Below are 12,596 nucleotides of genomic sequence, written 5' to 3'. Positions count from 1 at the left end.
GTACTTTGGTCTGTTTTTGCTTTGAAGCCAAGTGGCACTTGATGTTCTCGGTATGCACACTTTGTATTTCCACTTTGGTTTGTAGCATAACTTGCCTCTCTTATGGACTGTGAGAACTCATTATTTTCATGGCTCACACATAATGGGGTCATGTTGCTACTGAGACTATGGTGTATGAAAGTCTATTGGCATGAGGACACAGAGGCCTTAAGGAACTTGCCCTGTACTGCATGGCTGTGGGTAATACCAATGCTGTGCTGTGTGGTTTTCCTGGGATTATGATTATGCAAAGAGTTCATTGAAACAGAATCTAAATGTCAGACCTGTAAATTACTGGAATGCAGGTCAGCCAAATCAAAGGAACATAACAAGCTAAACTGGTCGACTACCATAATCTCCTTACCTATGTGGATGAAACAAACCTATTCTAAGACACATTTATCAGTCACTTGACTGTAGGGTGGTAAATAAAATCTCAAACTGCTTCTTATCCATCATCAATCTTTGGAGGAAATGTATCTAGAGTCTTTCCTTCTTAGGGAATTATAAACTGGATGTTTTCTCTTGGAGATAAGCCACCTATCTTCTATTTCCCTTGTGTGACCTGCACTCCATTGGGACTTTAAATTCAGATGACTAAGGCACATTGTTCCCACTTGCCAAATGACCTTCAGCATATGATTTATTTTAATTCTCTTAAACAGGATGCTGTAGTACTGTCTCTAAAGTACAGTTACTCAAAGAGAGCAGACAAATCTGTTGAGAATTTCAGGATTGCTCTAAATGTGTTTTGTCAAAGACTCCCACTTTGAGAACCTAGAACATTTCCTGGACTGCAGTACCTGCCAACAGTGAACCCACACTGCATCTCCAAAGACTTTTTTCCCAATACATCTGCTTTTCCACTATATCACATTATGTCTTTGGAATCATCTATATGCTTGTCTTTGAAATTTGCTAGTCAGCCTAAGCGGACAGACTCTCTACAGTATTAGATCTCAATTTTGGAATGAGCTCAATACAGACCAGATCCAAGCATGCAAAATTTGGCCATACTATGTGATGGATGATGGCGAATCCTGCATTCCTATCCATGGTGATTTAACTGTGTGTTATCATCTAGTCTTGAACCTTTGAGGAAGCAGACTTAAGAAGGGTTATGTTTTGGTGATAGAGGTGGGCTGAACCAATTCAAGTTTATGTTAGTCTCTCTGATGACTCCAAGTATGCTCACAGAACCAAAGTCTGGTTCTTAAAAGTGCAGTAAGTCACTCAATCTCCTTAGAGCCTCCTGTCACAAATCTCTGGACATCTGTATCAAAGTGGGTACCTAAAGTTTTCAAATGAGGGAAAATTCTGAGCTGCTGCTCAATTATTCTGGAATCTGAATAAATTTATGAGGACATGGATGCTCTGTATTGCACCCGAGGAATCTCTGCTGGTATTTCTCATATGAACACTGAGTAGATAATTTCCTTGCTATCCTCACACCATTTATTGGATGATCATAGGCACAATCTTTAAAATATGAGGATAAATAGTTCTATTGGTCTCTGATATAAAATGTTGAATTGCGTTATATTTTCACTCAATTAATACATTTAACACCAGTGTTCCTATCAAAACATGTAAGGTAGGGAAAAAATTTTCTATAACATCCTTGTGCATACAATTTAAGAAAAAGATAGCCAGTGATCTTTCTCCACATGAGTGGGCAGAAGATTCAGAGTCGTCAGCAAACCATGGAGCTCTCTGAACCTCACAAAATAAGTTTGAATGGCCACAGTTATGAAGTGAGGACCATGCCAACATGGAGTTGGTTATCTGTGGGAGATCAGAAAGGACCTAGGCCAGAAAGGCCGGCTCAAACAGCACAGCACCGGAGAAACCAGTTTGGAGTTATGATTTGGGTCACTGCTGAGAACAACCTATGGGTTCCCCTCTGAGAGTGGCAGGTGATTTACAGGGAAAGTGCTAGTAATGTTGACATGAACAACCTTAATTATTTGGGTTTCGTGCTCTCCGTGACTAGCAATAATCTCAGAAGTCCTTAAAATCTTTGGGAGATGCCAAAAAGAAGAAGAGAAAATGCACATACACACAAACACAAATTTACTGGATGAAGCAATGCATCCTCATAGAGCAAGTTCCCAGGAACAAGCTCCAAGAACTTCACTTATAGGCATGCATACAAACATACATGCATACATACATACATACATGCATGCATGCATATGTATGTACATATGTACATACATATATTTATGTAGGCACATAAATACATTTATATATACAAATATAGAACAGATAAATAAAGAGACAGACCTGCAGACTAATAGACATTCACATGTTGGGTAGATAGACCAATGTTTTATTAGACCAATATTTTATATACATACAAATACATGCATTTGGTGGCTAAAGCAAAGTTATAGTGAGCATGCTCTACCAACTTTATTTTTCTCTTAGCCTATTTCTACCCCCTAAAACAAAGTTCTCTACATACTAAGAAGCATTACCTCCTTCAAAAGGAGGTCAAATTGTTACACAGGAGGGAGGCATAGCGAAAGTTTTGATTATGTGTTTTACAATTAAGTTCCTACCTAAATAAATAGTTTTTATGTATCTTTCATTTTACAAGTTCAGTATAAGTTCAAAGCCAGAATTTTTCTATATTTTATTCTATATGCTCCTGAATATGAGTCCGAAGCAATATATAAATGCTTTGCTCATTGTATTAATTATAAGTCAAAAACAATAATTTTTATGTTGTAGGTTAACAAATTTCTTACTAAGAAACAGGTCTTCTATCATATATATCATTTTTGAAGTATAGCAATGACCCATTTTCTCTTCTACACTCATAACAGAATCACCCACACTTCTTTTTAACACTTCTTAGCATGGTGCACACGGGAATCTGTGGCATCATCTTTGGACCTAACATTGAATGAATGTTTTTCTTGATCATTCATTTTCACAAGGCAATTTTTCTTTTTAATGCAGTTTATGTGTTGGAAAGCATGAATGTTCAGTGAACCCTATTTTAAAACTGTGCAATCTTTACTATATTGAAGGAGGAGGCACATTTTATTTTATATTTTAACCTAAAAAGTTCTCTCAACTATCTGAAATCATAAAATTATTTGAATAAAATGAAGAATTGTGTAAGGTCACTATAAAATCAACATTACTTGCCACCAGTATTATTTTCTGAAATCTAAACTTCCTGTTCACCTGTAGGGAGATTGCCCAATAGGGTGGATCAATACCCAAGAATCATCCATAAAAGACAAATGTCAGAAAGTATCTTTCATTGCTCAATCACAACATGTCGGAAAAATGAGGAATATAGATAGCAATGATGAACATGAGAATGCAGATTAGCAACAAGAAGCAGTCCCAGGACAAGAGCACTGGAGCTGTGCCTACCTAAGAGATGCCTATCACAGGCTCGAAAGATGGTGGGTGGTGTCCAAGAAGGTCGGTTCTCCACTGCACGGCTGCTTCTCGTGCATGGAATCTGATATTTAGGGTTGATATCAAATCTACTATGGCAGGAAAAGAACTTGGAAAGTTTTGTAGAGAAAGAGATAAGGGCTTGATAGCAAGAAGGTTCTCCACAGGAGAGGGAGATGACAAGAGGTCATCCCGTTCCTCAGTTCAGTAGTGCTCCAAGGAGCTCAGAAGTTTAAAGAAAGTACAAGGAGACACGGTCACATTAATGTAGAAAGAAGAGTAGGTACTTCTTCTTTTTCTCTCTTAGCTTGAGTTTCTCACCCTAGTAGTTGCATCTCTACCCAAAAGTGTTCCTCTATGATCCAGGAATGGCATCGAGGAGTTATTGTGTACATGGTTCTCATGTCACCCACAGCTTCAAGAACACAGGAGCAATATCTGAGGACTCAAGCCCTGTACAATTCCAGAATTGAGGCCTCATAACCAAAGAACCAAAGAGAATAATGCATTTTATGTGACTTTCACTTTGGGGGACTGGATGGCTTGTATCTCAAGGCAGTGGCAACGGATGAGCATAGATAGGCTGCAAGACTTCAGGGGGAACAACTGCAGCTACAACAATGAGACAAATGAGTCAAGTGAGAAGTCCAGAACCTCTGAAACACTAAAGCCTGCCCTACTTGTACACCTCTCCAAAAATGTTCTATCACCAAGTCCTTCCCAGATGATTCGGCTATTAGAGTTCAAGTAATTCATTTATATATGTTTATTGAAATATGTTTGTACTCTCAAAAAAAAAACCCACAAGTGACATAGTGACAAAGGCTGCTGCAGTTCTTTTCATAAGAAAAGATGATATAATTATTTCTCAAAATTCAGACCAAATATGGACATAAAGGTAAATGAAGATTCATGACACATGTAGTTGGATATTGGTACCAAGGTTACATTTATTTATATAGATGAAAATCCCAAATTTTCAAAGCCATGGCAAAAGTCCCAAGGTTTTAGAGTTTCCAGATAAGAGTTTCCCAAGTACAGAGAAAGCAAGGGGACTGTGTATGCTTCAGTAAAAGGAGGCAAGGTGTGGTGAGGCACATATATTTTTGTACCTAAGACTTATCAGATGGAGCAGGTATATGGAATGGCCTTTCTGGGTTTGGGGTACAGTTATCTACATGAGGTCGATTTGATGCTCTAGGGGACAAGAGTGGATGAGCATGCCCTAGACCAAGACCTATGAGATCAGGTTGGGCAGTAACAAGTGTGTCAATGTCAGCTGTTGTTGCAGCAGGTGGTCTAGCAGCAGCCAGACTGGCAGCAGTTGGACCCACAGCTGCAGGGCTGGCAGCAGCAGGGGCGGCAGCAGGTGGTCCTGCAGCAGGTGGTCTGACAGCAGCATGGCTGGCAACAGCATGGCTGGCAACAGCAAGGGCTACAGCAACACTGCATGGTGTCAGAGGATGGAGGGTGGGTCTGGTTTGTAAGAAGGTGGCTTGGATGATTTGGGAGTCTCCCTGCCCAGGTGTGCTTTTATACCCTGCTGAGAGTCCACTGTCCTCACGTGAAGCATTCCTTCCTCCTGATGGAGTGTGAGTAAATAAATTATCAGAAGAGGTCCATCTTTTCTTCTGAGTCGGTATTCAAGGAGAATGCAACTCACAGATTACTTCTCATGATGGATGAGGAATCAATTACAAAATAGGTTAAACCTGAGTTCTTTCGCCTGTTGTTGCTTCTAAGGGAAGTGATACCTGATGTTGTTGGTATTCGCACCCTCTGTTTCCAATTTAGTTTGTTGCATAACTTGCCTCCCTTTAGAAGTGTCAGGCCTCATTATTCTGATGGCTCAGGTAATCAGGTAATCAGATGTGTAATGGGTCAGGTCGGTACAGAGAGTGGGAATGTCAAAGGCCATTGGTATGAGCACACAGAGGTCTTTAGTGACTTGCCCTGTCCCAGATGACTGTCAGTAATTCCAATGCTGTTTTGTGTAGCTTTGCAGGATTGATGGTTATGAGAATCAATGTGAGACTTGCTAATTACAGCAACTCATCCTATCCAAAGCACAAAGAATGTGACAGGTTAGACTGGAGCACTACAGTCCTTTTTCTCCTTACTTATATGAATGACACACAGCCTGCTCTTAGGCCTGATTGTCAGTCAGTTGAATGAGGTGTAGACAATGAAATCTTAAACTATCTCCATCTGATCCCTGGTCACTCTTTGGAGGAAGTTTATATATTGCGTTTTGTTTGTGAAGAAATATAAACTGGCCATTTCCCCCTAAAGATGTGCCACATCGCCTCTTCTTACTCTTAGTAACCTGCATTTCATAGGGACTCTAATCTTAAGATAAGGACACATGGATATTCTTTTTGGACTGTGGTATCTTCCTTCAATAAACAAACACTGGATATCCATAGACTTGCCTTTTCATGAGCATTTACCAAACAGTGGCTTTACCGGGAGATGACATTATGTCTCTAAAAGCATCTGTCCACTTAACTCTGTAGTCTGTTCGTCAGCATCAGTGGATATGCTCTACATTATTAGATCTCAATTTAAAAAAAAAAACTCTGTATAGACAATGGCAAGACAAGTAAGATGTGTCCATGGTATGTGATAGACAACCTAAGATCCCGCATTCCCTACACAGATGATACAACAGTGTCTTGTCATATAGTCTTGGAGCTTTAGAGGATGGAAGTCTTGGACAGGATATGTGTTGTTGCTGGAGGGTGGGCTGAATATATGCAAAATTATGCTTGTCTCCCTGATGACCTGAGGTGTGCTCACAGACACCACATATGTTTCTCTAAGATGCCTTTCACTCAAACTCTTTGGATGCTCATATCAGAAATCTATGGACATCTATATGAATTTGACACACAATATCTGTCTGTCTGTCAGTCTATCTATCTATCTGTAACTCCTTCTCTTACACCCACACAACCACACACACACACACACACACAAATTACACACAGAGAAGTGATGTATGACACTCTATGTAGTCGGATCAAGTAAAGAAATCAGGCAACTGTAATTTATACCACTAAGCTTTGAATTCTCTTTTTCTCCCACCAGTACGATTATCTCATAGTAGAAAGTAAGGTTTCTAAAGAAAGGTAAGGGAAAAATTTTAGGCATTTTTGAATCAGTCCAACATGTAAGTAAGGTTTCTGTAGTCATGGCTGAATTGCATCCCATTTGAGGAATCTCTTTTGGTATTCTTCATATATACCCTAAACAGATATTTTCCTTGCTGTCATCATACTTGGTGTTGGATGATCAGAAGGGCAATGCTTAAAATGTGTGGGTAAATGACCAAAAAGATCCCTTTCAGTGCTGTCTGATATATGTTGTGGAGGGAGTTTATGTTTTCATTCAAATGAATACTTCTAACAGCAGTATTTCTCATTAAAATTAAATTGTGCATGGCATTTGCAATGAGCTGCTGAAACACTCTCTTGCATACATTTCAAGGTAGAAAATTGGCTGGTGATTTTTCATCAAATGGGTGGGCAGAAAATTCAGAGGAGTCAACCTAGCATGGAGCTCTCTGAACAGTAAAAATAATGTTTTGAATGGCATAATACCATATGATAATGAAACAAGTATCATGGCATCATGGATTCTGTAATCTTTGGGAGTACACACAGGACTAAGCTGTAAAAGGCCATCTTAGACACCACAGGTTAATCTGAGAATAATTGAGAATTGATTTAGTGATTTGGGCCAGGGCTGATAGCAACTTACAAGGGCCAGTCTGAGAGTTGCACTGGATTTATGGGAGCAGCACTGACAGTGCTGACATGAGCAAAGTTAATTATCTGGGGCCTGTACTCTCTGTGAATGGCAGGAGACCCTAAACCCTTTAAGCTCTTTGGGATAGAAGGAAAAGAGATAGAAAATTCACACACTCATATACATACACTTAAGGCCCGCAGCAAAGTAGGCACATGCAAATGAGCTACCACAAACCATCTCCAACAACTTCACACACATACACATGCATACTTACATATATGCATATGTAAGAACATACAAACACACATATGCACATACATACATGCATACTTACATACATACATTCATACATGCTAATTGGCAGACAAACAGACCTATATACCAACTAACAGACATACAGACACTCACACCTTGGTTGATAGTTCAAAGCTCTATTGAGTAAGCTCTGAAAAGTTTTCTTTTCTCTTAGCCTGTTTATACACCCTAAGAAATAGTTCTCTATATAACAAGAAGAATTACTTCACTCAAAAACAGATAACCCTAAGAAATAGTTCTCTATATAACAAGAAGAATTACCTCACTCAAAAACAGATAAAGTCATCATACAAGATGAAGTACAGAACAACTGTTTAAGAAGTACAGAAAAATTTGTTTACTGTACTTCATACAAGATGAATGTTTTTCCTTTAAACTCCTACCTTATATGAAGCTTTTATACATCTTTTATTCTACAATATCATATGCTCAACATAGTAGTTTAATCTTTATTTTATTCTATAAGATCATTCAAAATTCAAACCAATAGTTTTATCTATCATCTATTCAGAAAATTATAATAAAATGAAAGAACTGTTTTACATATCTGCTGGTAGTCTCCCATAGTTAATCTCCTTACCTATGTGAATGAAATGAATCTATTCTTAGACACATTTATCAGTCAGTTTACTGAAGTGTCATAAATGAAATTGCAAACTACCTCCCTCTTATCCATGGTCAGTCTTTGGAGGAAAAGCATCTAGAGTGTTTCCTTCTTGCAGAATTGTGATCTGGAAGTTTTCTCCTGGAGATATGTCACCTATGTTCTATTTCCTCTGCGTGACCTGTACTTCAGTGGGACTTAAACTTCAGATGACCAAGGGATATTTTTCCTGCTTGCCAAATGACCCTAAGTGCATGATTTATTTCAATTCTCTTAAATAAGATGCTGTAGTATTGTCTCTAAAGTGTGGTTATATAATGAGAGCAGGCAAATATTTTAGAGAGTCTAAGGATTGCTCTAAATGTGTTTCTTCAAAGATTCCAGCTTTGGGAAACTAGGACATTCCCTGTGGACTGCTGTCCCTGACATGAGTGAACCAACAATGGATCTCCAAAGACTTTTCTTTCCTAAGACATCTGCTCTTCCACTATATGATATCATGTCTTTGGAATCTTCTACATGCATCACTCTGAATGTTGGTAGTCAGTCTACGTGTACAGGCTCTCTACAGTATTAGATCTCAATTTTGGAATGAACTCAGTACAGACAAGATGCAAGCATGCAAGTTTTGTCCATGGTAAATGATAGACGATGTCAAAACCTGCATTCCATTCCATGGTGATTCAACAGTGTCATCTAGTCTTTAGACTTTTGGGAAGGAGGGGTAAAGAGGGTTATGTTTTGGTGATGGTGGGTGGGCTGAAACCATTCAAGATGATTATGGTCTCCCTCTGGACCCAAAGCATGGTCACAGAACCAAAGTCTGGTTCTTAAAATGCCTTAAGTCTTACTCGACTTCTTTAGGGCCTCCTGTCAAAAATCTCTGGACATCTTTATCAAAGTGGGCACTTAGGTTTTCAATGTGAGGGAAAATTCTGAGCTACTGCTCAACTATTTCTAGAATTTTAATAAATTTGTGATGTCATGGCTGCTCTGTATTCCACCCTTGGAATCTCTGCTGGTATTTCTCATATGAACACTGAGGAGATAATTTCCTAGCTACCCTCACACCAGGTATTGGATAATGATAGGTACAATTTTTAAAATATGAGGATAAATAGTTCCATTGGATTCTGATCTATAATGTTGAATTGGTTTATATTTTCATTCAATTAATACATTTGACACTAACATTCCTATCAAAATGTGTAAGGTAGGAAGCTAATTTTCTCTAACATTTTTGTGCATACGTTTCAAGACAACAGTGGCCAGTGATCTTTCTCCACACGAGTGGGCAGAAAATTCAGAGTTGTCAGAAAAACATGGAGGTCTCTGAACCTCACAAATTAAGTTCGAATAACAAGTAATGAAATGAGGGTCATGCAAACATGGAGTTTTGTATCTATGGGAAAACCCAAAGGACTTAAGTCAGAAAGGCAAACTCAAACAGCATACCATAAACTGAGGAGAAACCAGTTTGGAGTAAGTGATTTGGGCCATTGCTGAGAGCAGCCTATGTGTTCCCTTCTGATAGTAGCAGGTGATTTACAGGGACAGAGCGGGTAATGTTGACATGAACAATCTTCAATATCTGGGCTTGGTGTTCTCTGTAAACAGCAATAATCTCTGAACTCCTTAAAATCTTTGGAAGATGCCAACAAGAATAGGAGAGAAAATTCTTATACTCATGAACACAAATTACTGGATGAGGCAAATTACTTCTATGAGCACTCTCATAGAAGCAAGCTCCTATGAACAATCTCCAACAACTTCAGTTACAGGCATGCACACATACATACATATGTACACACATACATTTATGAAGATACATAAATATATTCATATATACAAATGTAGAAACAGATAAATAGACAGACCAGCAGACTTATAGTCACTCACACATCGAGTGGATAGGCCAATGTTTTAGGGCTCAAACTCTTACTATTTTATATACATACAAATACATGCATTTGGTAGATAAAGCAAAGTTATAGTGAGCATGCCATACCAGCTTTATTTTTCTCTTAGCCTATTTCTACCCCCAGAACAAAGTGCCCTACATACTAAGAAGCATTACCTCCTTCAAAAGGAGGTCAAATTGTTACACAGGAGGGAAGTAGAGCACAAGTTTTGATTATATGTTTTTCAATTAAATTCCTACCTAAATAAATAGCTTTTATGTATCTTTCATTTTACAATGCAGTATACATTCAAAGCCTGATCTTTTATCTTCTATTCTATATGCTCCTAATTATGAGTCCAAAGCAATAGATATATCAATGTTTTGTTCATTATGCTAATTATAAGTTAAAAGCAATACTTTTTGTTGTAGGTTAACAAAATTCTTACTGAGAAATAGGTCTTCTATCATATATATCAGTTTTGAAGTATAGAAATCACCCATTTTCTCTTCTACACTCATAACAGAATCACCCACTCCTTCTTTTTAACACTTCTTATCATGGTGCACATGGGAATCTGTGGCATCATCTTTGGCCCTAACCCTAATGAATGGTTTTTATGATCATTCATTTTCTTATATTTTTCTTTTTTAATTTGGTATATTCTTTATTTATACTTCAAATATTGTCCCCTTTCCTGGATCCTTCTCCCCTGAAAATACTGAAAATACCATAAGCCATCTCCCCTTTCCAATCAACCCACCCCCACTTCCATGTCCTGGTATTCCTCTACACTATGGTATCAAGTCTTTCCAGGACCAAGGGCCTTTCCCCTATTAGGCTATTTTTCTTTTTAATACAATTTATGTATTGGAAAGCATGAACATTCAGTGAACCCTAGTTAAAAACTACGTAGTCTTTAATATAGTGCACGAGGAAGCATATTTTCTTTTATATTTTAACCTAAAAAGTTCTCTCAACTATCTGCAATCATAAAATTATTTGAATAAAATGAGAAATTATGTAATGTCACCATGAGACTATAAAATCAACACTTCTTACAATCCGCATTATTTCATGAAATTTAAACTTCCTACTGATTTGTAGGAAGATTATATAATATGGTGGACCAATGTGCAGGAATCAGCCATAAAAGACAAATGTCAGAAAGTATCTTTCATTGCCCAATCACAACATGACAGAAAGGTAAGGAATACATCATTGATGAACATGAGAATGCAGATCAGCAGCAAGAAGCAGTCCCAAGACAAGAGACCTGGAGCTGTGCTTATCTAAGGGATGCCCGTCACAGGCTCAAAAATTGTTGGGTAGTGTCCAAGAAGGTCACTTCCCTACTGCTGCTTCTCCTGCATGGCTCTGACAATTAGGGTTGATATCAAATCTGCTATGGCAGGAAATGAACTTGGAAAGTCTTGTAGAGAAAGAGATAAGGGCTTTAGAGCAAGAAGGTTCTCCACAGGAGAGGGAGATGACAAGAGGACATCCCTTTCCTAGGTTCAGCAGTGCTCCAAGAAGCTCAGAAGTTTAAAGAAATTGCATTGGGACATGGTCACATTAAAGTAGAAAGGAAAAGAATGGATATTTCTTCTTTTCCTCTCTCAGCTTGAGTTTCACATCCTAGTAGTTGCATCACTACCCTGAAGTGCTCCTCTATGATCCAGGAATGGCATTGAGGAGTTATTGTGTACCAGGTCCTCATGTCACCCATAGCTTCAAGAACACAGGAGCACTATCTGGGGACTCAAGCCCCGTAGCATTCCTGAGTTGAGGCCAGGAATGCTAACCAAAAGAACCCAAGGGAAGAATGCATTTTATGTGACTTTCTCTTTGGAGGATTGGATGGCATGTTCAAGGCTGTGGCAATGGATGCCAGCACCTGAGCATAGATAGGCTGCAAGACTTTAGGTGGAAGAACTGAGGCTACCACAATTAGACAAATGAGTCAACTCAGAAGTCCAGAGCCTCTGAAACACTAAAGCTGGCTCTACTTGTATACCTCTCCAAAAATGTTCTGACACCAATTCCTTACCAGATGATTCGACCATTAGATTTTAAGTTATTCATGTATATACGTTTATTGAAATAGGTTTGTACTCTAAAAAAAACAGAAGTGGCATAATGACAAAGGCTGCTGCAGTTCTTTTCATAATAAAAGATAATATAACTATTTCTCAAAGATCAGACCAAATATGGACATAAATGTAAATGAAGATTCATGACACATGTAGTTGGATATTGGTACCAAGATTACCTTTATTTATATAGGTGTAAATCCACAGTTTTCAAAGCATGGCAAAAGTCCCAAGGTTTTATAGTTTCCAGATAAGAGTTTCCCAAGTACAGAGAAAGCAAGGGGAATGTGTATGTTTCAGAGAAGGGAAGTAAAGTGTGGGAAGCATTTTTTTGGACCAAAACATTATTGATTGGAGCAGGTTATATGGAAGGGCCTTTCTGGGATTTGGGTACAGTGACCTTCATGAGGTCTCTTTGGTGCTTTAGGGGACAAGAGTGGGTGAGCATGCTCCAGAGCAAGACCTATGATT

This window comes from Apodemus sylvaticus, chromosome 10 (genome assembly GCF_947179515.1).
Source record: "Apodemus sylvaticus chromosome 10, mApoSyl1.1, whole genome shotgun sequence".
Classification (NCBI taxonomy): Eukaryota; Metazoa; Chordata; class Mammalia; order Rodentia; family Muridae; genus Apodemus; species Apodemus sylvaticus.
The sequence above is the reverse complement of the archived record's forward strand: the minus strand, read 5'-3'. Positions refer to the sequence as shown.